This window comes from Lacerta agilis, chromosome 2, assembly GCF_009819535.1.
Source record: "Lacerta agilis isolate rLacAgi1 chromosome 2, rLacAgi1.pri, whole genome shotgun sequence".
Taxonomy (NCBI): Eukaryota; Metazoa; Chordata; class Lepidosauria; order Squamata; family Lacertidae; genus Lacerta; species Lacerta agilis.
In genome coordinates this window covers 54,159,558-54,184,238 of record NC_046313.1, presented here as the reverse complement: position 1 = coordinate 54,184,238, position 24,681 = coordinate 54,159,558, and positions in this window count along the sequence as shown.

Here is a 24,681-nt window from a genome sequence, read left to right as displayed (position 1 = left end):
CTCTGTTTTAAATCAGAACCAGTGAAGGCAGTGAAGGTCCTGTATGAGTGCCTGGAGGTGGTTGGAAGATGGATGGTGGCTAACGGTTTGAGGCTGAATCCTGACAAGACAGAAGTACTGTTTTGGGGGGACAGGGGTAAGGGGGTGTGGGGGACATCTGGTCCTGAATGGGGCAACTGTGCCCTTCAAGGAGCAGGTGCGCAGCTTGGGAGTCATTTTGGACTCACAGCTGTCGATGGAGGTGTAGGTCAATTCTGTGTCCAGGGCAGCTGTCTACCAGCTCCATCTGTTATGCAGACTGAGACCCTACCTGCCCACAGACTGTCTTGCCAGAATGGTGCATGCTCTAGTTATCACCCGCTTGGACTACTGCAACGCGCTCTACGTGGGGCTACCTTTGAAGGTGACCTGGAAACTCCAAGTACTCCAGAATGCGGCAGCTAGACTGGTGACTGGGAGTGGCTGTTGAGACCATATAACATTGGCTCCCAGTACGTTTCTGAGCACAATTCAAAGTCTTGGTGCTGACCTTTAAAGCCCTAAATGGCCTTGGTCAAGTATACCTGAAGGAGTGTCTCCATCCCCATCGTACAGCCCAGACACTGAGGTCCAGCGCTGAGGGCCTTCAGGCAGTTCCTTCACTGTGAGAAGTGAGGTTACAGGGAACCAGGCAGAGGGCCTTCTTGGTAGTGGTGCCCACCCTGCAGAACGCTCTCCCATCAGATGTCAAGGAAATAAACAACTATCTGACTTTTAGAAGACATCTGAAGGCAGCCCTGTTTAGAGAAGTTTTTAATGTTTGAAGTTTTATTCTGTTTTTAATGTTCTGTTAAAAACCTCCCAGAGTGGCTGGGGAAACCCAGCTAGATGGGTGGGGTAGAAATAATAAGTGATGATGATGATGATGATGATGATGATGATGATGCCACTGAGAGCAGTCATGAAGGGATTTGGAACAAAGTGTCATTTATGCTGACTACATCCAGTACTATTTCTCTATTCCATTGGTACAAAAATAAAAAGCTGTGTGCATCCTCAATAAATCTGGAGGTAGAAATGGGCTGGATGTGGGCCAATAAACTGAAAACGAATCCAGAGAAGATGAAGCCATAGGTGGTCAGTTCCCATTTTGGGGATTTGGCAGAAAAGCCTGTTTTGTTGAGGCTGGTCTCCCCTTGCGAGCAGGTTTGCAGTTTGGGGGTGCTCCCTGATCCATCATTATCACTTTGGACCCATGTAGCCTAGGTAGCTAGGAGGTCCTATTCTCAGCTTCGGCTGATGCACCAGCTACAGGCTTTCCTGGCTAGGGATAGGCTGGGGTATGGTCATCTACACTATGGTAACCTCCATGTTGGACCACTGTAATGTGCTGTGTGTGGGGCTGCCCTTGAAGACAGTCCACAAATTTCAGCTTTGTCACTTGGCCATCCATCTATCTTGGGCCGTGATATATTTTTGTAAAGTGCTTTGAGGTTTTGTTTTTTACAATCAAGTGGTGTATTTTTAATGAAAAAAATGAGATATTGCTGAGAGGGTGGAGGTGGGGTAGTGGTTGCACTTTGTGACAAGCTAGCATTGCTCTTTCTTTTTTAAATACAATACAATAAAAAATGAATCCTAACAAATGAAGGGCTGTGTTAATCATTAAGTGAACATAAAGGTTCTTTGCTTCCTGTAGTGTGCTCTATAGTCCCAAAGTTGTGTTGACGAATCATTTATCAAACACTCTACTCAATGGGAAGCCTATCTTGAGAAAGCAGAATGGTTTGAGTGCCTTTGTCGCATTCAGTTTTCATACACATTTCTGTTTGTTTCTGATAAGTGTTCTGACCTTTGAGGTTATTGTTACTAATGTTGCTGTACATAAGCAGAAGAATAAAGACCAGGGGGTGGGTGGTGGGTGGGGATGCATGCATACCAGGAACAAGAATGATCTTACAGATAGCAAGGTTGGAAACAAAGAAGGCTGAAATTCTTTCCTTTTAGAAATAAGACAGCAAATCTCAATCTGAGTGTTTTTTCAAAGTGGATATTTGAGACATCTTGACGTTTTGTATCTTGCAGTGCAGGAGGGCTTGATGAGCTTGTTAGTTCCATGTCCTTAAAAAAAAAAAATACCCTACCAATTTACAAATGCACGGAGGGGGGTGTATTTATGTACTTAGTGGAATTGTCTGTGTTTGTGGTTTGATTGAAAGCATGGTTGACTATCTAATACATATTAATTATATGACAGGGTTTCATAATCACTCTGCTTTCTTCTAGTATGTTAATTATGGATAATTTACTTGTGTAACTCATGGAAGTAGAGGAACTGTGGAGTGCTCTGAAGATGTTCAAGCATTGTTTGAGTGCTGACCTATTACTGACACTTAAAAAAAGGTCACTGGTGCAGTACTGTGAAATGTTCTTTCTCTAAACATTGTGTCCTTTTATCTTGTCTTTTGATGGGAGCACGCTCTGGGCTCTGTGCCACAACCTCTGAACACTGCAGTTGCAAACTTTGAGGTGAAGTGTGAATTTCAGGAACCAGTTATATGTGCGTTTTTGTGGAAGCAGACTTTTTTGGGGTGTGTGTGTGGGTTGGGAATTTATATATAAGAATATAAGATGTGCCTGCTGGATCAGGCCAATGGCCTATCTGGTCCACCAACCAGATCCCTGGGGGAAGCAGGACAGGTGTGCAACAGCACTCTGCTCACCTAAGATTGCCAGGAACTGGTACTGAGAGACTTCCCAATGGCATCCAGTTCTGTGGGAACAGAATTCTGGATAGACCTTTGATTTGACCCAGCAGCACTTTCCCTATGTTCTTTTGCCGGCATTTAATTGCTTTTGTGAGGAGAGTGGAAGTGGGAGTTAAACAGTCCAACCTAAGTTGGAGATTAGTGCTGATAATTTAACAGTTCAGGAATACTGTATGTAGTTCAGGAGTACTATATGTATATTCCCTGGGGCTGCATGTAGGGTTTTCTGTCTTGCAGCACCATTTTGCACACAGTGGCCAGAACTATGCATGTTTACTTAGAAATAGTCCCACAGGATTTAGTGGGGCCCCCATCAGGCAAGGTGGGCCACCTGCCACACCACCAAGGGCCCACCTGCTCCACCACCTCTGCCAGCAGCAGAGAAGCAGCGCTGGCATTGGTGCTAATTTTGGGTGAGATTGCATCTCTGTGTAGAGTAGGAGTACACAACCTGTGGCCCACCAGATATTTCTGGACTACAACTCCCATCATACCCAGCCAGCATTGCCAGTGATCAGGGATGATGGGAGGTGTAGTCCAACAACATCTGGAGGACCACAAGTTGTGCACCCCTGGTCTAGAGCTTGACCAGCAAAAAGTAGTTGATGGCTTCTTCCCGAAGCAGAGTCGCTGGTGGTGCCTGTGGCTGCTTTTCTCCCAGAGCGAACAGCAACATGTGAGGATGGCTTTCATCAGGACAGTAGCCTAAGAGACACATCTCAACAATTCCCTGAATGCTACAGACCTGATCCTGATAGGAACACCCACCCACTGCTATTTAAATGCTTTTTTAAAAGAAGCCCCCTTTGGGCATCCTCTAAGCATGTGTTTGGCAATAAGGTCTACCCCCCATTAGCATTCTGGTTGCCCTCCATGAGAAGGAGGGTGAACCTCTGAGGTACTCATGGAAGGTTGCCTGTGGATTATAGAACCCTCTAGAAAACCAGGTTTCTAGAATATGCAGGGAGCCTCCATGTGTACATGAGGGTCCTTGCTTCAGACAGTTGCCCTCTAACTTATGGAGGACAATGATTATGATGCTCGAGGCTGAGCTAGCAGACTCATTTCTGCCCCCTGCTCCATGTTTGCAGGTTTATAGGATGCCCTGCAGAGGGCTAGATACATTAAGTGCACTGCCCGCATTTCAGGTATTGTCTAGTTTGGCCTCCCCTTCATGAGAAGAGTGGGCCTTGTGCACCCACAGTGAGGAGATTTGCCTTTGTTCTTCTGAACAGGAGTTTCCTCTGATCTGACACACTGCAAGCTGCACTTGAAACTTGCTGAAGTTTTACAAGTGGCTTGTAGCCAGTGGAGGTGGGGTGTGGGACAAAGATGTAGATTGCTATTTGGACAAAAAAGAAAAAAAGTGCTGCACTTTCTCATGTAGATCCAGCTGCTCACTTCAATGGATTGCCTCCATTTGCTGCAGAGCTGGGTGCTGCCCTCTCTCTCATTAAAGGATAGGCATAACGTATAAGAAAAGGAATGGAAAAGTTTGCATTTCACCTTGGTGCTCCCTGGGAAGTCTGATTCGCTATCCCTCTCCAGGGTCAAAGCCTTCACAACTAAGTAAGACTGATTTTTGTTACACAGACTCTACCTCCATTAACACAATCCATAGGTTACTTCTAATCTCTGGAATTGATTTATTTAATTCTTGTAGATGCCATTTATTACACATTATTCTCAGCATTCATTCCCAGCACAAACAGATGGTCAGCAAAACCAATTAACCTTTCTCACTCTGCCTTTCAGACTCTTCACTTCTTTGGAGGCCACAGACAAATGAACAGAAACCATCAAGAGACTTCATGCCACAGTGTGATGAATAGGAAAGACTTGGTTGGTGCTCTTTCAGCTTGCTCAAGTAGACCTCGTGTCCATAACTGTGGAACACCTGAAGAGGTATTATAATTTGACAGGCACTGGTAGGTAGAAAAGAACTGCAGGAAGACAAATGAGTCATGTTTATTTTCCCATTTCTTGATTCCGGGAGAGAGGACTGTATAACCACAGTTGATAGTCTCTCTCTCTCTGCATCACCGGCAGTGCTGTCCTCCCTAAAAAAGATTGGCAACTCTGGGAAACGGGGGGTGGGGGGGTGGCGCTGGAGAGATCTTTGCACCATGGCGCCAGATATGCTTAAGACGGCCCTGATAAAAGGTAACCACACTATAGGTTTGAGACAGGCAGGTTGATGGTAAGAGAAAGAAACTGGACCTCTGAAACAGTTGTGGCTGTCTGTTGGGGCATTAATCTACATACTTGTAAATAAATGAAAAATTGCCATGAGCCTCCCATGACCTATTTTCAAGGGAAACAGAACCCAGGTACACACTGGAACCTGAACCTATTAAGATGCATCCTTGATCACATATGCTAACATCTAAACTCATTGTTTGTGTCCAAACTCTTAAGAATGATCTGTGTATTCTGTGTGATTCTATCATTCGGATATTACTGGTAAGGCATGGAATCAGTTCACGTGTAAATGACAATCATATTTGTCCAGTAACATTAAATCAGACCTGAAGGAAGTTCAGTATTGGTGTAGGTAAACAAATGAAGAAGATTTGGGGGAATGGGAAGAGGGAATGCAAGATTTTTAAACTAGGAATCTGAAACATGATCTTGAGAATCTCTTGGAGGGGGAAAGTAGCTGGAATGAAAGTGAATGCGTTTCCTAACATTCATTTCTCGGGTTTGACAATCTAAATAACCATCTTCTTTATGTGTCTGAAATACAACACCCATATATATGCAATATTGAGAAAATATATTTGGAATGGGAAGCTGCTGTAAATTGGTCTACATGTAACGCAAAGGAAACTTGAGAAAGGTGAAGTCTATGTAGCACCAAACATTATTTTTAACCTTGAAGAAATATAAGGAAATGTTATACTGTGTGCTTTTGAACAAATATGTCTGTCAGAACATCACATAGCTATCATCCTAATCGTATTCTTTGAGAGGTCACGGATGTCTCGATGCCCTATATTTATCTTCAGAAATGCACTGTACCTTTGTCAAAGGTACCATGAATGGTCTGTAATTTGATGTATTCACCTACGCCCACAGCGGGTAATGGGGCTGGATCTTGTCATACATGCAGCAGAAATCAAAGGCTAAGGGGAAAAATAGGGGAGACATCAAAGAGCCATAATTTCTTTTTAGAACACTCTGATCAGAGAGGGAACAGAATCATTAAGCTGTGTTTTTGTGTGTGTGTTTTTTGGTGCGTGCACGGCAGAAAAGCACTTTAACTCAAAGAATGCAAATTCAGCAGAAAGATTGGTTGAAGCAACATATCATTTAAAACTGCAAACTACTTTCTATTAACGCAAAATGCATGTGCTTCCATTCTAAATATATTTTATTTGGCTTCAGCTCGCATATGATTCCACTTGTTATTCTTTTGATCAGCTGTGTCATTGTTGTGGAAATGTGGGGATGTGGACAGCTGAGTGACTATGTGCAGCAAGCAACACTGTGCAGTGGAGGGGATGGGAGAAATATGATTCAGTTCATATTTAAAAGTGTATCTTCCTAATCTGCATTTTCTGAAACAATATGCAACCTGAAACACAGCTATCCTTCAAAATCCACACTTCTCCAAATTTTGCAGTGCAGTTTCCCAGCCAAGTAACGTGTACTAAAATTCATATGATAAAATAAAGGTTTTTGTCAAAGCTTAATTGTTATGATGGGCAGTGTTTGTTTGTGTGTGTGTGTGTGTGTGTGTGAGTGAGTGAGAGAGAGAGAGAGAGAGAGAGAGAGAGAGAGAGAGATCTTCCTGGAGACTGATGCTTCAGAACAAACCCAAATTAAACAAGTGAAAATTACCAGTATGTACTGAGGTTTCTTTAAACTAATGTTTTATTGTTTTTACTGTAATTTTGTATGATGTTTGCTGCCTTGCTGTATTTTATGAAAGTGCATCTTACTGTTAATGTTATTGGCAGGATAAGGGAAAGTGAATGCAGTTATGGTGCACACATGTGTGTGTTTGCTAGGTGTGAATGTTTGTGTGGTTGAGGTATGCATGCATGTGTAGTTGCAGTGTGTGTGTGTGGTCCCAAGAAAGTTTTTTTTTTTTGGTCAAAGCCCCTAACCTATAAGTTTCTAGGCAAATTTAGCAGTACAGTGGTACCTCGGGTTAAGAACTTAATTCGTTCTGGAGGTCGGTTGTTAACCTGAAACTGTTCTTAACCTGAGGTACTACTTTAGCTAATGGGGCCTCCTGCTGCCACCACACGATTTCTGTTCTCATCCTGAAGCAAAGTTCTTAACCCGAGGTACTATTTCTGGGTTAGCGGAGTCTGTAACCTGAAGTGTCTGTAACCTGAAGCATCTTGTATGTAACCCAAGGTACCACTGTAATGGGATAAGTGGATGGGACCTCTTATGGACCAGGAATCAATTAATGAACAGGAAGGAAAGAGTTGGCATATATGAGCAGTTCTCATGAGGTGGGTAATAAATGGCTGTGTGTGTGTGCCCCCCCATCTGTATTGAGGTTGGGGTGCTTTTTAATATGTTCAAAAGTGATCTGGTGTTAGGGGTGAACAGTGAAGTGACAATGTCTGCCAACACCAAATTATTCAGGGTGTGTTTTTTTTTTTTAAAAAAAGTTTGCAAAGACCTCCAAATGCATCTTTCAAAACTGGGTGAATGGGCATTAATGACATGGGCCAGGAGTCAGCTTCCCCTGTTGAACAGCAACCTGATGGGAGAGCAAGTGGAGTAACTCCACCTGCAGTTGGTCAGCCTTCAAGGACATGAGGAGAAGGCACTGATGGGAACCAGCTGGCTTCAACCTTCTTAAACAGGGCTTTTTGCAGCAGTCAGAGGCTGGAAACAAAGCCTGTTTAGGGAAGCTTTTAATGTTTAATAGATTATTGTATTTTAACATTCTGTTGGAAGCCACACAGAGACCCAGCCAGATGGGTGGGGTATTAACACTAACTTATTATTACTATTCTTATTATTATTCTTATTATTATTCTTCTTATTATTATTACTATTTTATTCCTGGTCGTACGTTGCTGCTCCCTGCTCCCCATTTGGACCCTTGGCTTCATGAACATTTGGATTCCTTGACCCCTGAATTGTCTGATTACTTGGATGGCTGGTTGCCTGACCCTTGGAATGGACTTGGCTTTGAATGTGGACTGCTTGCAGGAAAGCGTATATCAGAGACTCCTGTCTCCTGTTGTATGGCCTGACAATCCACACAGCTCTGCACTTCGTTGTTTGGCAGCGTGACTTGGGATGGGGCTACAGCAGTTGAAATGGCAAATGCGGTTCAATATAAGTGATGCATTATGGGACATTTCCCTCCCAAACTTCACTTATACAAAGTCTGAGCTGCAGTGGCTGGCCAGGAAAGAGATTTTGAGGTCATGGTGGATAGCTCAAGGAAAACGTTGACTCAATGCTTGGCAGCTGTGAAAAAGACAAATTCCATGCTAAGGGCCATTAGAAAAGGAATGAAAAATAAAACTGCCAATATCTTGATGACTTTATAAAAACTGATGGTGTGATCATACTTGGAATACTGTGTACAGTTCTGGCAGCTACATCTCAAAAAATATACTGTGGAACTGGAAAAGGTACAGAAAGCGGCAACAAAAATTATCAGGAGGCTGGAGAAACTCCCCCATGAAGCAGTCACAACACTTGGAACTTTTGGTTTTAGGGGGGGAAGCTAGTGAGAGGGGACATGACGGGGGTTCATAAAATTATGCTTGATGTGGAAAAAAGTGATAGAATTTTCTGCCCCCCTCTTATCATACTAAAATCTGGGGTCATCCCAGGAAGCTAAATAGTGAGGTATTCAGGACAAATACAGTTACTTCCGGGTTTCGGCGCTCGTGCGCTGAATTGCATGCTGGGTGAAGCCAATGGCCTATCTAGTCCAGTATCTTGCTCTCAAAGTGGCCAACCATGTGCCTGTGGGAAGCCTGTGCACAGCAGCACCTTGTCACCTGCATTCCCCACCAACTGGTATTGAGAGACTTCCCATAGACATCTGATTCTGTGAGAACAGAACTCTGGACAGACCTTTGGTTTGATTCAGCAGCACTTTTCCTACGTTCTAACGACATGATTTAATTGCTATTGGGGGGAGTGTGGAAGGGGGAGTTGAGCAGTCCAACCTAAGCCGGAGAGTAGTGCTGATTATTTGACATGCAGAGGACTGCAGGAATACTGTACACAGAGCCCCAGAGGCGGTATGTAGGTTTTTCTTTCTTGCAGCACCAGTGGCTCAGAACTGAAATGAATCCATAGGCAAAAATGTATCTCTGCATATATATCACCCTCACTTGAAAGTTTTTTTCTCAGGAATCTATATACATTTTGACCTGGGTCCCTCTGGAAAACTATGCTTCACTTATTCCAATGCGGGACCTTGAAAAAGTAACTTTTTTTTTTTTTAAAAAAAGATTCAGTCCTTTTTATATTGTGATTTATTTGCTTGCAGGTACATATGTTCCGTGCGCTGCTCTGGTTTGCCAGAAGTGGCTTTGTCATGCTGGCCACATGACCTGGAAGCTGTCGCCGGCTCCCTCGGCCAGTAACGTGAGATGAGCGCCGCAACCCCAGAGTCATCCACGACTGGACCTAACGGTCAGGGGTCCCTTTACCTTTTTACATATATATGTTTATTAAAATCCAGTGCAAGTTTTTTTTTTTGTTGGTGCTTGGATTTAAGGCAAGCAAAACCTGCAGCATGACCAAGGTAGATGGAAACCTTCTTTATTTCTTTTTACATAAAAAAAAATTAATTGTGTGGCCTAATGGGGTTTAAAAGGATCTCGAAATGTGTTCTCATTTCCTGCTCCATAAAATTCTTAAAGGAAAAAAAATCATCACCCATTACATTTCAGTACAGTGAAGGCCTCTGAATTAATTTCTTCTGCTTTTTCCTCACTGGTTTGCAGTGCATGTTTTAATTAACAGTATGGAATTTCTCTGAGTCCTTGCCACCTGCCATTTCTACTTTTTTTTTGAGCACATGGGACACATCTCTTAAATCCTTGATTGAGTCTTAGATTGACATTGGAGGAGCTGTTGTTTAAATCTGGGTTTTTTCACTACACGAGAGACTGTAAACACCAGACTGTGGAATCATAGGACACCTACAGACTTAAGAATCTCAAAGCTGCCTTGCCAAACGTATGCACATCCGTTAGTTAACAGCAGCTCCCATAAGCACTACCTCACAATAAAACTCTATAACTGCCAAGAAGATTTATGGCTTTCTGTTGCTAAGCTCCCAGTCAGATAATTTTTCATTGTCCACTTTTTTCTGCAGAATTGCATAAAATGGAATTTTATAATTTAGAGTTCAGCAAGATACTCCTCTTTGGCAGGGGCGTAGCAAGGTAAATTGGTACCCGGGGGCAAAAAATGTTTTGTCACCCGCCCCCCCCCCCCAGAGGCGTAGCAAGGTCAGGTGGTACCCGGTGCGGAAAACTTATTGTCACCCCCCCCATTGATTCCCCGCTGCAAAAATTGTTTTACGTCATTTCATATTTTCTTACAAAGGAATAATAACAAGTAATAATAATAAACTTTTATTTATATCCCACCCTCCCCGGCCGAAGTCAGGCTCAGGGTGGCTAACATCAGATACATAACATTGGTATAAAATCAAACAATAATTAAATTACCTCCTAAAAACATCTCAAAATCAAATTAAAGTCTAATCAGATGGCTTTACACAGGGTTAGGGTTGGGAACAGTAAGTGCTCCACTGAACTGAAATTTCAGCCTTCACGACATAGGAAAACAGCCAAGTAAACAGCTATTTTGGTGGAGGAGGGTCAAGATATTAACCGATATGCATGAAATTTCATATATAGGTATATAATCCCTAGTATAGTAAGATAAGACCTTCGGAGCAGGCATTTTTTTTTAAAAAATGTTTTTTTTATGAACCGCCCTAGTAGGGCAGTAATTGTTCCTTGATAAATTGTCACCCCCTCCATTATGGAACATGGGTCAGACCGCCCCCTACGCCCCCTTGCTACGCCCCTGTCTTTGGAAAACACTTCCTTTCCTTTTTTTTGGGAAGAGGGAAACTGAAGATTTAGAGCAGTTTCAGCCACCAGTGAATATCCCAATAGATACTATTGGTTGGATCCAGAATCAGCCATGCTTATAGTAGACCTGTTGAAATTAACAGCTTTGTCATGGCTTCATTTCATCGGCACAACTGAGGGTGACTCAAACTTGGTACTTCGTGACTATTTCTGTGAATCTGTATTTGTGGTCCCCTTTTCTGCTGGAATTACAACATGCCCAATCCTTGTTCATTGGGCTACAACTACCTTTGCAATTTGGGCTACCTTAAAAGTGGCAGCGCTCTAATACAGCAGGGCTCCTGTGTACAAGATGCTCCCGATGCTTCCCCCCCCCCTAGAACCCTTATTACATTTAAAAAAGAATTAGTTATACAATATGATCAAATATTTCACCCGGACGTGTGAGGACCCTGGTTGGCCACCGTGAGAGCAGGATAGTGGACTAGATGGGCCATTGGCTTGTTCCAGCAGGCTCTTCTTTCGTTCTTTAGTCCAGAAGGAGGACATGAGTGCAATAGCCCTGTGTATAAGATGCTCCTGGTGCTTTTCCCCCTAGAACCTTTATTACATTTTTAATAAGAATTAGCTGTACAATATAATTAGATCCCTCACCCAGAGAAATGAACAGTTGTGTAAAACTGGAATAATAGTAATAATCTTCTTCATCTTGATTTTTTTTTTAAAGCCAAAGATTAAAGAACACCTGAAAAATGGACTTGCCTATCAGATCTGACAAGCCTGAACAGATAAAAACTGCAAAAGGAGAGGGAAGAGGAGATGAGTAGAGGAGTGCCCATAGACTAGGGGCCCAGCAAATGTTCTGCCTATAGTTGTCCAGTATAGTCCCCTAGGCTTTCCAATTAAAACAATCACCTAGGCACCAGGTTTTGGTCCCCTCCAGACTAGAGGGTGTGTGTGTGTGTGTGTGTGCTTTCTGCAGCATCAACATGGGATTAATATTGGACTGTCCACAAAGACTGCTTACCGTTCTTGATGGTAGTGGAAGTTGCAGGTTGACACAGTTGTTGGCAAGCTGTGGGGACGGGATGGGACGAAAACCTTCCATGTTGCTGGCTGGCTGGCTGCGGGGAGTGACAGGACTGCCCTCCCTCATTTGAATTTAAGTTGCCCAATCAGAGGCAGACAGCAGGGCAGGAATTTGGAGGTGGACGTGCGTAATTCTGTTTCCACTTGGGTTCATCTCCAAATCATAAAAGTCGGCAGCACTGCCTTCCAGCAGTCTGCAACATGTTATTTATGCAATAATAATGCATTGGTGGTGGATCAATACTGGTCCATAAATCATCCTGTTCTGTGATACTTCCCAACTGTTGTTGCATTATCATTGTCTGGAAAGGCACACTTGCACTATAGCGCAACAAAAGTGTGACAACCCACCAAGCTGAACATTTGTGGTATAAAAAATTACAGGATTTCAGCAGGATGTTACACGATTTCCACTGGTTGTTCCCCCCCTTCTTTTCCATATTTTAAATGCTTTATTGGTTTTTTAAAAAAACAAAACAGTCAACAAAAACAATCCAAAATCGATGCATATTACCAAAAAAACATTCATACATAACAAATTCCATCGTGACTTCCGACCACCCCAATGTGGTTCCTAAATTACATTTTCGACTACACACTTTCCATCATCTCTCCTAGGTTGCTTCAGTTTTAGTGTTTTGTAAAATTCTCTAATTTTATGCAGAAGTCAATCCTGCCCTGCCAAAGAATTTAGATTTAATCTGTAAATATCCCACTCTCTATTAAATGTTTGTTCTGTGTCATCTCGGAATCTTCCTGTCATTCTTGCTAACTTCGCATAGTCTAATATTTCATCTGCCAATCCAATTTAGTTGGGATGGGATCTCCTTTCCATCCTTTTGCAATTAAAATTCTTGCTGCAGCTATTGCATACATTAAAATTCTCCTTAAATGTTTTGAAATTTTGTTACTCATTATACCCAGCAGAAAGGCTTCAGGCTTTCTGGAGAAGGAAAATTTAAACATTTTCTTAAGCTCATTATATATCATACCCCAGAATTCCCCCCTTTTTTTACAGTTCCACCACATGTTGATCACCGTGCCTTCTGCCTCTCTGCATCACCAGCAAATGCTTTACCTGGTTTTATACATTTTGGCCAGTTTTACAGGTGTTAGGTACCATTGGTAAAGCATTTTCATGAAATTCTCTTTCAGGTCAGTGAATTTCAGGTCCTCCCTCCATAATCTTTCCCATGCTTCCATTTGGACATTGTAACCAAAAACTTGGCCTCATTGGACCATTACCGATTTTACTTCTTCCTACTTCACCTCCCAGACTAGGAGGAGTCTGTACATTTTAGAGAGTGATTTTGTTTTGATTTGTTTTTAGTTTGAATTAGATTTTTCTCAAGTCTTGATAATTCTGTGGAAAAGCCTTTCTGTTTGTCTTTTTGGAATGTCTCATTTATTTGGAAATATTGTAACCAGTCTGTTAAATGGGTTTCTTCCATTTTTTTAGTTTTATCCTATTTCCCTTTTCTTCCAATAAATCTTTGTAAGTTGCCCAATTACCTCTCATGTTTTTTTTCTTTACCAAGAATGCTCCTGTCGGGGATAGCCACCATGGCGTTTTTTGCTCTAACAAGTCCTTATACAGTGGTACCTCTAGATGCGAACGGGATCCATTCCGGAGCCCCATTCGGATCCTGAGCAGTCCGCAACCCACAGCGCCGCTTCTGCACACGCGTAGGTTGCGATTCAGCACGTCTGCGCATGCACGCGGCGTGATTTGACGCATCTGCACATGCGCGACCTGCCGAACCCGGAAGTAATCTGTTTCGGTACTTACGGGTTCGGCACCTTGGTAACCCGCACCGTTCACAACCCGCAGCAAACGCAACATGAGGCATGACTGTACTTAGCCCATGCCATGTATAGCGATTTTCTAACCACATGGTTCAAGAAGCCTTTGTGGACTTTAACCTTTTCATAACCTAGATAAGCATGCCAAGTGTACCGATTATTGAATCCTTCCAGATCCAGCAAATCAGTTTTTTGTAGCATCAGCCATTCCCGAATCGAGGAGAGACAAGCCGCCTCATGATACAATTTCAAATCTGGCACTGATTGGAAACAAAGCGGTATGAATGTCCCAAAACATTTGCAAGCATGAGCGGTATTGAAAATGGGATTGCATATGGCCACCCCAACCTCATCATGAGAACAAATAATCATGAATTCACAATAAAAAGAGAATATGAAGGGGCCCCTGCGAAAGACCTCAGTCAAAGATTGTGCAGAACCACTGAAGAGTAGATAATACTGGATTATATGGGCCAATAGTCTGATTCAGATAAAGCAGCTTCATACATTTATGTCCATCACTACTATGGAGAAAATTCCATACTTTAATTATGCATTGTGTGAAGAAGTACTTTCTTTTGTCTATCTTTATCTTTCAACATTCAGTTTCATGATGGAAGTTGTTGTCCAAAACATCTAGACAACCTCAGGTTGGGGGAGGTTGGCATAGATTTAATAAACTGAATGAGAAGATGCCTATCTGGGTTTTAAATTCTATGTAGGTAAATCTTGAAGTGAAGGGAAAGTTCATGTTCTACAAGAATACTGATAATGAACAGAAAACTACACCAGCATGATGGGAAAACAGAGAGCCGTGCTTTGTCCCCCCCCCCCCGTGTAGAAATTCTTTGTTCCAAGTTTTTAGCTGAAATTTAGAATTCTTAAAGTTTTGTTACGGGGAAAAAGCCTGACTCCCTTGAATATTTGATGGATGAAAATAGGCCTTCCACATGGCTGAGTGGAATGGTGCTTTATATAGAATATTAGGCTCTCTAAATGAACCCCGTCTTTCTTTTCAAGGAACAGAGAAAAGTACCATTATGCGGCACAGTGATAAAGCAGCTGAGGTAAAGCAAAGTTAAAAAGAAGGGAGAAAAATCTCACAGTTAAATATTCTTGACTTACGGAATACATTTATAGTGCTGCTGCAATTGAGCAAATTTTAACCAGTTTGGATGAATCAAATCCATAAACACTGAACATGCTCCCCATTTAAAGCAACTGAAAAACCTAATCATTTTTTCTCTCTTAAAAGGAAGAATATCCCTATAATATGTATGTAGCAAATTAATTCATGAGATCCCATTGCGTGGAATTTTCCCAGTGGTCTCGAACCACATGAGAGCCCTTGGTTGGGAAGTAGATAAACTGAAAATTGTTTGTATGCCGTCTTGTTGAAAATCAGTCTTGGTTAGGGAAATCTTGAAAATCTATGCCCTAGTACAAGATTGTAGTCCTTCTGTCTGGAGGTATCTACAATGCCAGCAGCCGTTTATGATGACAACATTCTCTTGGACACAGATCTGATGTGAATAAAGTGTCTGTTGCATGCTCACATATACATCCCAAAATGGCAGTGGTCATTATTTCCAAGAGGTTCCAAGAGTTGGGTTACATCCACAATTTGAAGAACTGAAAATGACATGGCGAGGTGACCTGATAATAATCTTATGCAAGGTAGTTCATAGACAAGCTGACTGGTGTTAATAGATTCATCAGAGACTGACATTGCTTCAAAAAAGCTAGGGTAAAGGGTGCTGTCCTTAATTTTAAACCAGCCATCGTGCTCTGCTGCGCTCTTGAGGAGATAGCCTGGCTTTAATATCCTCCTGCTCTCACTCCCCAATGTTAAATTAACATTTTAAGGTTGCACTGAGATCTTGTTCTGTGGGCTAACATTCTTTAGGACAAGCAAGACATTATCAAGTTAAATTCTTCTTACCTTGAACTGTGCATGAATTATTCAAAGTGTTCACATTAACATCTATCCTTATAACCTCACTTGTCATTCACAAAGGTTGCATTTTCCATCTCCACCCAGGTGTATTGTCCCTAATATTATCCTTGTCACACATCAGTCCCTGTAATGGTGAACTAAGATGGTGAGTGTCAATGATTATGTAGCCAACGTTCGGGCCACTAAAAAAGAAAGAGAGCAGTGTCAGTGTGCTTGGGGAAAACCACAAAGTTTGCAGAAGTACACCAAAAATCTGTAAAATAAATAAATGAATCTAAGGGAACAAAACAACTACAAGCCAATAACAGACCAGTTAGGACTAAGTGTGCTTAGTAGCTATGATATGCTGAGTGTCAGTTGAGGTGGGAGGAGTAAAAGGGGGTGCATGGCAAATTCTGGAGGAGGGTGTAGCCGGCCAGAAGGAATTCCGAATTCCATCTGTTTGGATGGAAGAATACGTTGCAGCATTTTATCTTTTTGTAAACTGTAATTGTGTCATGTAATTGATTTGGTTTAGTAGAATGTATTCGTGTCACAATCACTTTGGGTTTTTTATGGTGTGGAATTTTTCTCCCACCTTCTGTTGTAGAAATTGATTTTTCACATGACATGTTTGTAACATGCACCTGCTTTGCTCGTGGAACTGATTTGGGGTTAATCCCCCCCCCAGCAGTTCTTGACCCTTTCCTTTCTGAGGCTTGGTGAGCAGGCTCAGTGCCTTATCTCTTCAGGGTACCTGCCAAAGGAGTTGCAGACTCAAGTACTGCACAGAGGCATTATCTAGGTGATATTGAAACAACCCCTTCTGGCTGGTTCAGCACCTGTTCAGGTGACCCAGAGAACCAATGCAGGTGTGCTTGACTTTGGTCCTGTGTCCTGCTGTACAATCTGAGTAACCTGTCTCTTGGTGAGATGATCTTGCTAAACCAAGCACACTTCTCCACAATCTGCCTCTAAAATGTGGCCATATAATTGATCTTATATTACAGCAGCCTTTGTCAACCTGGTACCCTTCAGGTGTTGTTGGACTACAACTCCCATCAGCCCCAGCCAGCAAGTATATTGCCTACATCTGGCCCTTGGAAGTTAATGGTTTTCCTCTCCCTCAATCTTGAGGTACTGATCCTGCCTTTACTTAGTAATAATAATAGTAATAATAATAATAATAATAATAATAATAATAATTTTTTATTTATACCCCCCCTTCCCCACCAAACCGGGCTCAGGGTGGCTAACACCAATAAAATCACAACAAAAACATAAAACAATTCATTAAAATACAGATTAAAATACAATTTAAAATTAAATCTAAACTGCAGCCTCATTTTTAAGTAGCCCACCAATCACACCAAAAGAACGAAACATCACGGTTAAACTGAAACCAACCCAAAGGCTAGGTAGAACAGCTCCGTCTTGCAGGCCCTGCGGAAGGATGCCAAATCCCGTAGGGCCCTGGTCTCTTGTGCCAGACTGTTCCACCAAGTCGGGGCCAGTACTGAGAAGGCCCTGGCCCTAGTTGAAGCCAACCTAGCATCCTTGTGGCTCGGGACCTCCAACAAATTATTATTTGAGGACCTTAAGGTCCTACCTGGGACATACCAGGAGAGGCGGTCCCTTAGGTATGAGGGTCCTAAGCTGCATAGGGCTTTAAAGGTCAAAACCAGCACCTTAAACCTGACCCTGTACTCCACCGGGAGCCAGTGCAGCTGGTAAAGCACTGGATGAATGTGGTCCCGTGGCAAAGACCCCGTGAGGAGCCTCGCCGCGGCATTCTGCACCCGCTGGAGTTTCTGGGTCAGCTTCAGGGACAGCCCCGCGTAGAGCGAGTTACAATAATCAAGTCTGGAGGTGACCGTCGCATGGATCACCGTGGCCAGATCAGGGCGAGAGAGGTAGGGGGCCAACTGCCTAATACGGCGGAGATGGAAAAATGCCACCTTTGCTGTGGCTGCAACCTGTGCCTCCATGGAAAGAGAGGCGTCAAAGGTTACACCCAAACTCCTGACAGAAGGCGCTGGCACTAATTACACCCCCGCAAGAGATGGGAGTTGGCCCCCCGACCCCATGTCGTCTCAACCCAGCCAGAGGACCTCTGTCTTCGAAGGATTTAACTTCAACCGGCTCCCACGCATCCATACAGACACAGCCTCCAAGCACCTGGTCAGTGTGTCTGGGACCGAGTCAGGAAGTCAATTCCCAGCAAAGACAGGTGTGGGAAACCTTTACCCAGCCAGGTCTTGCTGAACTACAACTCCCATCAGCCCCAGCCAGCATTGCCAATCACCAGGAATGATGAGAGTTGGGGCTCCTTGACATCTGGAGAGCCAAAGGTCCCCATAACCTGTGTTAAGAAATGCTATTGAAAGCCAACTCAAGGAAGCGGCAGGCCTCTGAATCAGGCAAGCCTTTTGACATTTCTGTATGCTATGGTACTAATATTCCTTGGGTTGAATAACCTGAAATAAATACTACTAATTTTCTCCACATTTTAGCCCACTGAAAGCAACATCACAGTCAAATGATAGCATCCTTACCCTCACAAAGGCATATTCAAAGGCCTTCACATATACATCACAGTAAGTCATGCAAAGGACAGGATCATCAACAGTGACATCTGGTGGCCAGAGTTAAAAGGACACTGCCAATATATACACCCTGGAACGCTTTTCTTTTTGTTCAGAAGTTTCAATCGGTCTTGCGTTCAGTCTGAAAACCTAGACATAAAACGCTTCTGCTGATTTTGATGGACTCTGAGCGAGAAGACGGCATTTATTGATTTAGCATTTCTATACCGTTTCTCTGATGTGCAACATCAGTACCCACAGTGCTGAATAACAAACACCAACAACAAAAAACAATCATTATGACTATTATAGTGTAATAATCCTTTGTAAAATAAAATAATTCAGAAATTTAAAAAACCCTAACAAGGCATTAAAAATATTTAACAAAACAAATCCCAATTAGTAGCATGGAATATGTGTGCTAGAATTTGGGGTGAAAACACAGTGTTCCCCCATTTGGGTAATGAATATTAATTGTGGCAGTATCATAGCACTTTAAACAGTCATAGGAATTCTGGGAACCGTAGTTTGTTAAGGGTACCAATAGTTGTTGGAAGACCCCTGTTCTCCACACAGAGCTATAATTTCCCAGTGGTTTAACTGTCAACCACTCCTATCATCTATCTATCTATCTATCTATCTATCTATCTATCTATCTATCTATCTATCTATCTCTATCATCTGTCTTAATGAGAGAGCTCTAATGCCCCATTCCCCTCTTTCAGTAGTCAGACTTTAAGCATCTTCAGAAACTGTCACACACACCCCAACATGTGTAGGGTTAACTGGCTCAGTGCCACTGCTCCAAACCTTTGTGCTTTCAGTGAAGTTCTGAAAGATGAGCCTTCATTCATAGCTATGACACTTCATGTGATTAGGATTTCCATTGTGCTGGGTTTCCAATCACATCAAGTAGTCTATGCATGGTCAGCTGCACATGAATGCAGGGGAGTCTGGAAGAACAGAGTCAGTGGGGCTGGCAGTGTCAGTGGCAGAATCAACACCCTCGGCCCACTCTCCCCTCTTTGCAATGGCCCTGTATGCATGGAATAACTACCGAACAGGACTTCATTATAAACAGAAGCCAGAAGCCAGATTACAACTACGCAGTCAGGAGATGGCTTTTCTGGATGGGTTGGCCAATAGCACAGAAAAGGTTTCCCCAGGAGTCCAGTATTGCTGATCCCTGAGCCTCTTCACTTTCTCCCATGTCAGCAAATAGCTGCCACCCTTTCCCATGAGGAAAATTCAAGTGATGCACTTGGAGGCAATATTTGTTGCAGGGACATGAAACCTTGCTCTGGAAGTGAGTGGCCCAATCCTTACAGACAGGACCTCACAGTGGGCTGCATCCTCCCCCAAACCCCGCCAGAGGTGCTTGGAAGATAAAGGCTTTTCCTCCACTCATCATCATGACAGGTATTTTGCTGGCGGGTAATAAAAGCCATGGGAAAGTGTGCTGGTCCTGGCAGCTGGGAGTGATTTCATGCATCTCTCATATACCTGAATATTGCTTCTAGCATACAGCGTTTATTACTGCCCCTACCCACCCACCCACCGCATCCCTGTATGGCAACATAGCCCTGTTTACTGTTGTCATGTTCACAGAGATGCGAAAAGGTGTAATAATCTCTGCCCAACTGCCAGCCACGATGCTGTGCTGTTATTTTGTTGCTGAGGCACTGGGGGTCATTATCATGCTTTGGAAACACGTGTGAGTCAGCAGTTTAATTTTCCGAGCCTTTTGGAGCCTCTTTTATAGGAGAAATGATGGCAGAAGCAGGGACAGATATGAAGTCAATGGCATCTTGGAGTTTTAAATATGTTCTCATAGCATGTTGCAAGCACACACGCACACACTCCCCCAGGGTATGAATGAGAAGTTGTATTCTAATGACTTCCCCTTCTTCTAAGCTTGTCAGACACAACAGAAGCAAAAATTGAGAGACAAAATAAGGGTACTATGGTACTGAGCATCTGAGAGCGCACTCCTGAGCATGTTTCTTTAGAAATGGGCACCACTTCCGTGTAAGTTTGGTTTTGGAGTGCATTGTTAATGATGTCTGCAATTGAACCCCATCCCATTGCTGTCATTCTTTATTGTTAAAAAATGTACTTATTTGCTTCATAAAATCGCTACCCTGCTGGATTGTAAACAACAACCACCACCTCAAAATTATTTACAAAAAGAAAATATATATATAAATCAGTTAAAACAACAGTTAAAAACAATGGTTTAAAGCATTCAAACAATAATTTAAACCAGTAACAAGCTAAACCCTGTTTGAAACACATGCCAATATTCTACATGCCTAAACAAAAATATTTTTTAGCAGGCACTGACCGGAGTGCAGGGAAAACTGACATATGCTTCCATCCCTACCAGTGATGCCCTGCAGGTGGTGGGGCCAGAAATAAGGCACGTGGGGTCTCTTTGTTGGGGAGGCTGTGGATCCACTGGCTCCAAAGCCCCTTCATTCCCCAGACACTGCTCCCTCCCTCCTCCCCACAACAGCTATGGGTTCAGAGCTACACCAGCCCTGGAGATGGCATAGTAAATTCCCTCACACTGGAGTCAATGTGAAGGGGAGGTTAACAAAAAGGGAGGAAGCCACCATGGGACCACCCCCGGGGTGTAGTGTGTGTGTTTGGAGGGGTGATGGCCTTGGACACATTTTTTAATGGAGCGCTGCACATTTGGCTCTTTACGCTGCCCTACCAGCCCTGTGCCGCTTTGCTGGGTGAATCATTCAGATCAGATTCCAGCCTCCCAAAGTGGCACAGGACTGGCAGGGCAGCATGAGTAGGATGCAACAGCCATGAGCAAAGTGAGGGTGAGGCTGGGATCAAAGGGCACATGACTGCTGTGTCCTTCTCACACTGCCTTGCCCAGGGTTAGGCAACCTAAAGCCTAATCGCCTTCTCAATCTGGCCCACGGACAGTCTGGGAATCATCGTGTTTTTTTAGGGACCAAGTAGGCTAGGATCATACACATACCTTGTAGTGAAATATCTTCTGCAGTCTTAGTAAGTTCCCAGTAATAGAAAGCAAAGTATTTTTGGACTCTAGCATCTCTTATGCTTGCAGACCCCAGAGAAGCCCCTCCCTCTCTTGTTCCAGAATAATCTGTCTTGATGCCCCCCACCTTTACTTCTAAAAGTGTGCTCTTCTTCAGGACTCTTTTCCAACCTAGAGTCCTTCCAATGTTGTCCTCAGCTCCAGTCATCATAGCCATCAGTCAGGGATGATGGAAGTTGGAATCCAAAACACTTGGAGGATGCAAAGTTGGGGGAGGTTGTTCTACAGTCAGAACTGCCGGCTTCTCTTCAGGGACATCTATCAAAGGGCTAGTGCTTGTTTCCCACTTCCTACACAAAACAGTATTGGGCCACTTGGCAGCATTGTGCTGTCAAGTGAGAAGGCTTGGGGAAAACATTTTGATGCTATCCAATGCATAAACCACAGAGTTGTAAAAGTACCTTTTGCACTGCAAGGCCACATTTTTATTAGCAATTCAATAGGAATAACTGAACAGTTTTAGTGGCTATCAGGGAGTGGTGTACTGACAACAATTATGGATAAGTGTTGAATGATGGAAGGTGGGCGAGCATCTAAAATTGAGACACTTTACTTGTCCCTTGTGCAAAATCATGTTTTATTAGTGATAAGATTGGTTTAAACTGGGGGTAGATTTAAGATCTTGTCTCCATATTTAATGTTACATAATTGGTCGAAATAAAACTTACAAGGACGGAAATCTTTTAGCACTGAGCAAAGGAGTCATGAAAGGAACAAGCAAAGGCTTCAATATGCATTTCCGAAATATGTATTTTGCCTCATTTCCCCAGAGAAGCCAGTGTGGTGTAGTGTTTAAGAGCGGTAGACTCGTAATCTGGGGAACTGGGTTCGTGTCTCCACTCCTCCACATGCAGCTGCTGGGTGACCTTGGGCTAGTCACACTTCTTTGAAGTCTCTCAGCCCCACTCACCTCGCAGAGTGTTTGTTGTGGGGGAGGAAGGGAAAGGAGAATGTTAGCCGCTTTGAGACTCCTTCGGGTAGTGAAAAGCGGAATATGAAATCCAAACTCTTCTTCTTCTTCTTCTTCTTCTTCTTCTTCTTCTTCTTCTTCTTCTTCTTCTTCTTCTTCTTCTTTCCTTTCAATATCCTTTTGGCAGCTTTACACCAGAGTGCCAAACACTGCTTCATTCTGCAGAATACTCTTCTAATTTCTAGTGGCAACTAATTACAGGTGGGTAGCCGTGTTGGTCTGCCATAGTCGAAACAAAATAGAAAATTCTTTTCAGTAGCACCTTAGAGACCAACTGTGTTTGTTCTTGGTATGGTATGCATGCACACGAAAGCTCATACTAAGAACAAACACAGTTGGTCTCTAAGGTGCTACTGAAAAGAATTTTCTATTTTGTTTCGACTAGTGGCAACTAAGTTTTGAATTGCAACTGATTCATACTGATCCCAGACCAGTAGACTGTTCTTACCCTCAAACCCCCCCCCATTTAAAAAAAAATCTAAGGCTCTGGGCATGATTCACAAGAGATTCAAATAAACACCTGCTTTTTGATATCCTCAAGGAAGCATCCACTGTGGTTACTTTTTAATAGCCAGACATGGTCTGAGGAATAAGGTGAGACAAATGTCCTCTTTGCTTCCGCAATCCATGCTGGGACTATTTTGACCTGTGCTGATTTAAATGGACAGAAGAGTCTCAATGCATTACTCAGTACAAACTGCCTGGTTTTCAGTCTTCAGTTCAGAATTGTGCATTATGCTGCATATCTAGCTTTCTTCACAGTGATTTACTCAACCTTTCCTCCCCTCCTTCAGAATTTCCTAAATTGCATGTAGAGATGATCACATGGTACAATTTATTACCCTGCCTGCATAGTAAGTAACAAAGTGATCTGCATCATAATGGAATGATGGCATTCAAGATTTACTAAAGATATAGGAATATCCCCCCCCCCCAAGATGTATACAAGATGGAAAAGCTGAACTTTGAATACCCAGGTTGGGTGAGTTGGTAAGTAAGTAAGTAAGTAAGTAAAGTAAAGTAAAGTTGGTGGCAGCTGATGAATGAATTTTTATTGCCTAAAACCATATCACATGACAAACATGATATTTGAGTAAAATAGCCATGGAGTGAAGCACCACTCATATTTGGATTTGGGCCTCACAAGAGAAGATCACATTTCTGGACTGCTATTACTTTCATATTTTAAATGTGCTTCATTGTGACAGAGCCATACTAAAGGGCAACTGGGTTGTGACAATGTCACACCCACACTAGATATTTGAAGCATATTTGGACAACATTGGGGGGGGGGGAACAATCAGGAAAATCAAGAATGTCAGGAACCTGTTCCTCAGAACTGTTTCACAGCACACAACAGGCCTGTGAATCAGTCTTTCCTAACATGGTGCCCCCAAGATATTGTTCTTTGTGCCACATGGCTTCCCCAAACAAACCCTGGAAATGGTAGTTTCCCCTCACAGAGCTACAACTTTCAGCGGCCTTAATGAACTACAGTTCCTGGGATTCTTTTTTTGGGGGGGGGGGAGGCATATGTTTCTGTGCTTTAAATGTATGGCTAAGTTTGATGTTGTTTTATGCAAAAAGGTAGCTCAGGTTGTGCTTCCGTGAAGGCACAAATAGGATTGTGCCATAAAACACTTGGAAGATGTGGCATCTTTAAGCAATTTCAGAGCACACGCCGGCTGCTAAGGCACTGGATAGAAAAAGCAAAGCATACTGTCTTCGACTAATTGTGCAGAAAAAGAGCACAGTGTTGCAATTTTATCTGCATAATGGGCTGATTGTGCAGTAGTGCTAAACACTAACTGACTGGAGAGGCTCTGGCAATGCCTTCTTCCTCTATTTTTTATTATCAGCAAAACTTTAATTATGGCTTACAAAACCAACCACCTTCTGCATACATCTTCAATGCAATATATATATGTTTTCTTTCTCTCCGGGCAATCCTGAACAGGACTGTGTATGTTCAGTGGAATATATTGATTCTTTGAAGAAATTATAACAGCGCTTGCTCCCAAGTAAACAGACAGAAGAAGGCTATTACAACAACTGGAACAAAACCCAGTCAATTATCTGTGTTTTATTGAACAACACCAAACAAGATTGAAAACACAACAAAATTAACATAAGGTGAGTGCTGGTGCTTATGGGAACAAAAGAAGGAGGCACTGGGTGGATGGCTTGAATGTGTTTTGATTCACCTTCCTCCTGTGGCTGGAAGAAAGTGTTCTCTCTTAGAAGGCTTCAGTCTTTGAAAACAATCTGGTAGGTTTTTTTTTTAATGCCTAACAGCTTCATGAATTTAAAGTAATCTTCAAAGAATTCTGCAGTCTTTTGGTGTATCTCTTGGAGCAGAAGAAGTAAACAGCCACGAGGGTCTTTAAAATATTGTTATGAATTTGGTGCTAGACCCCTTTAATC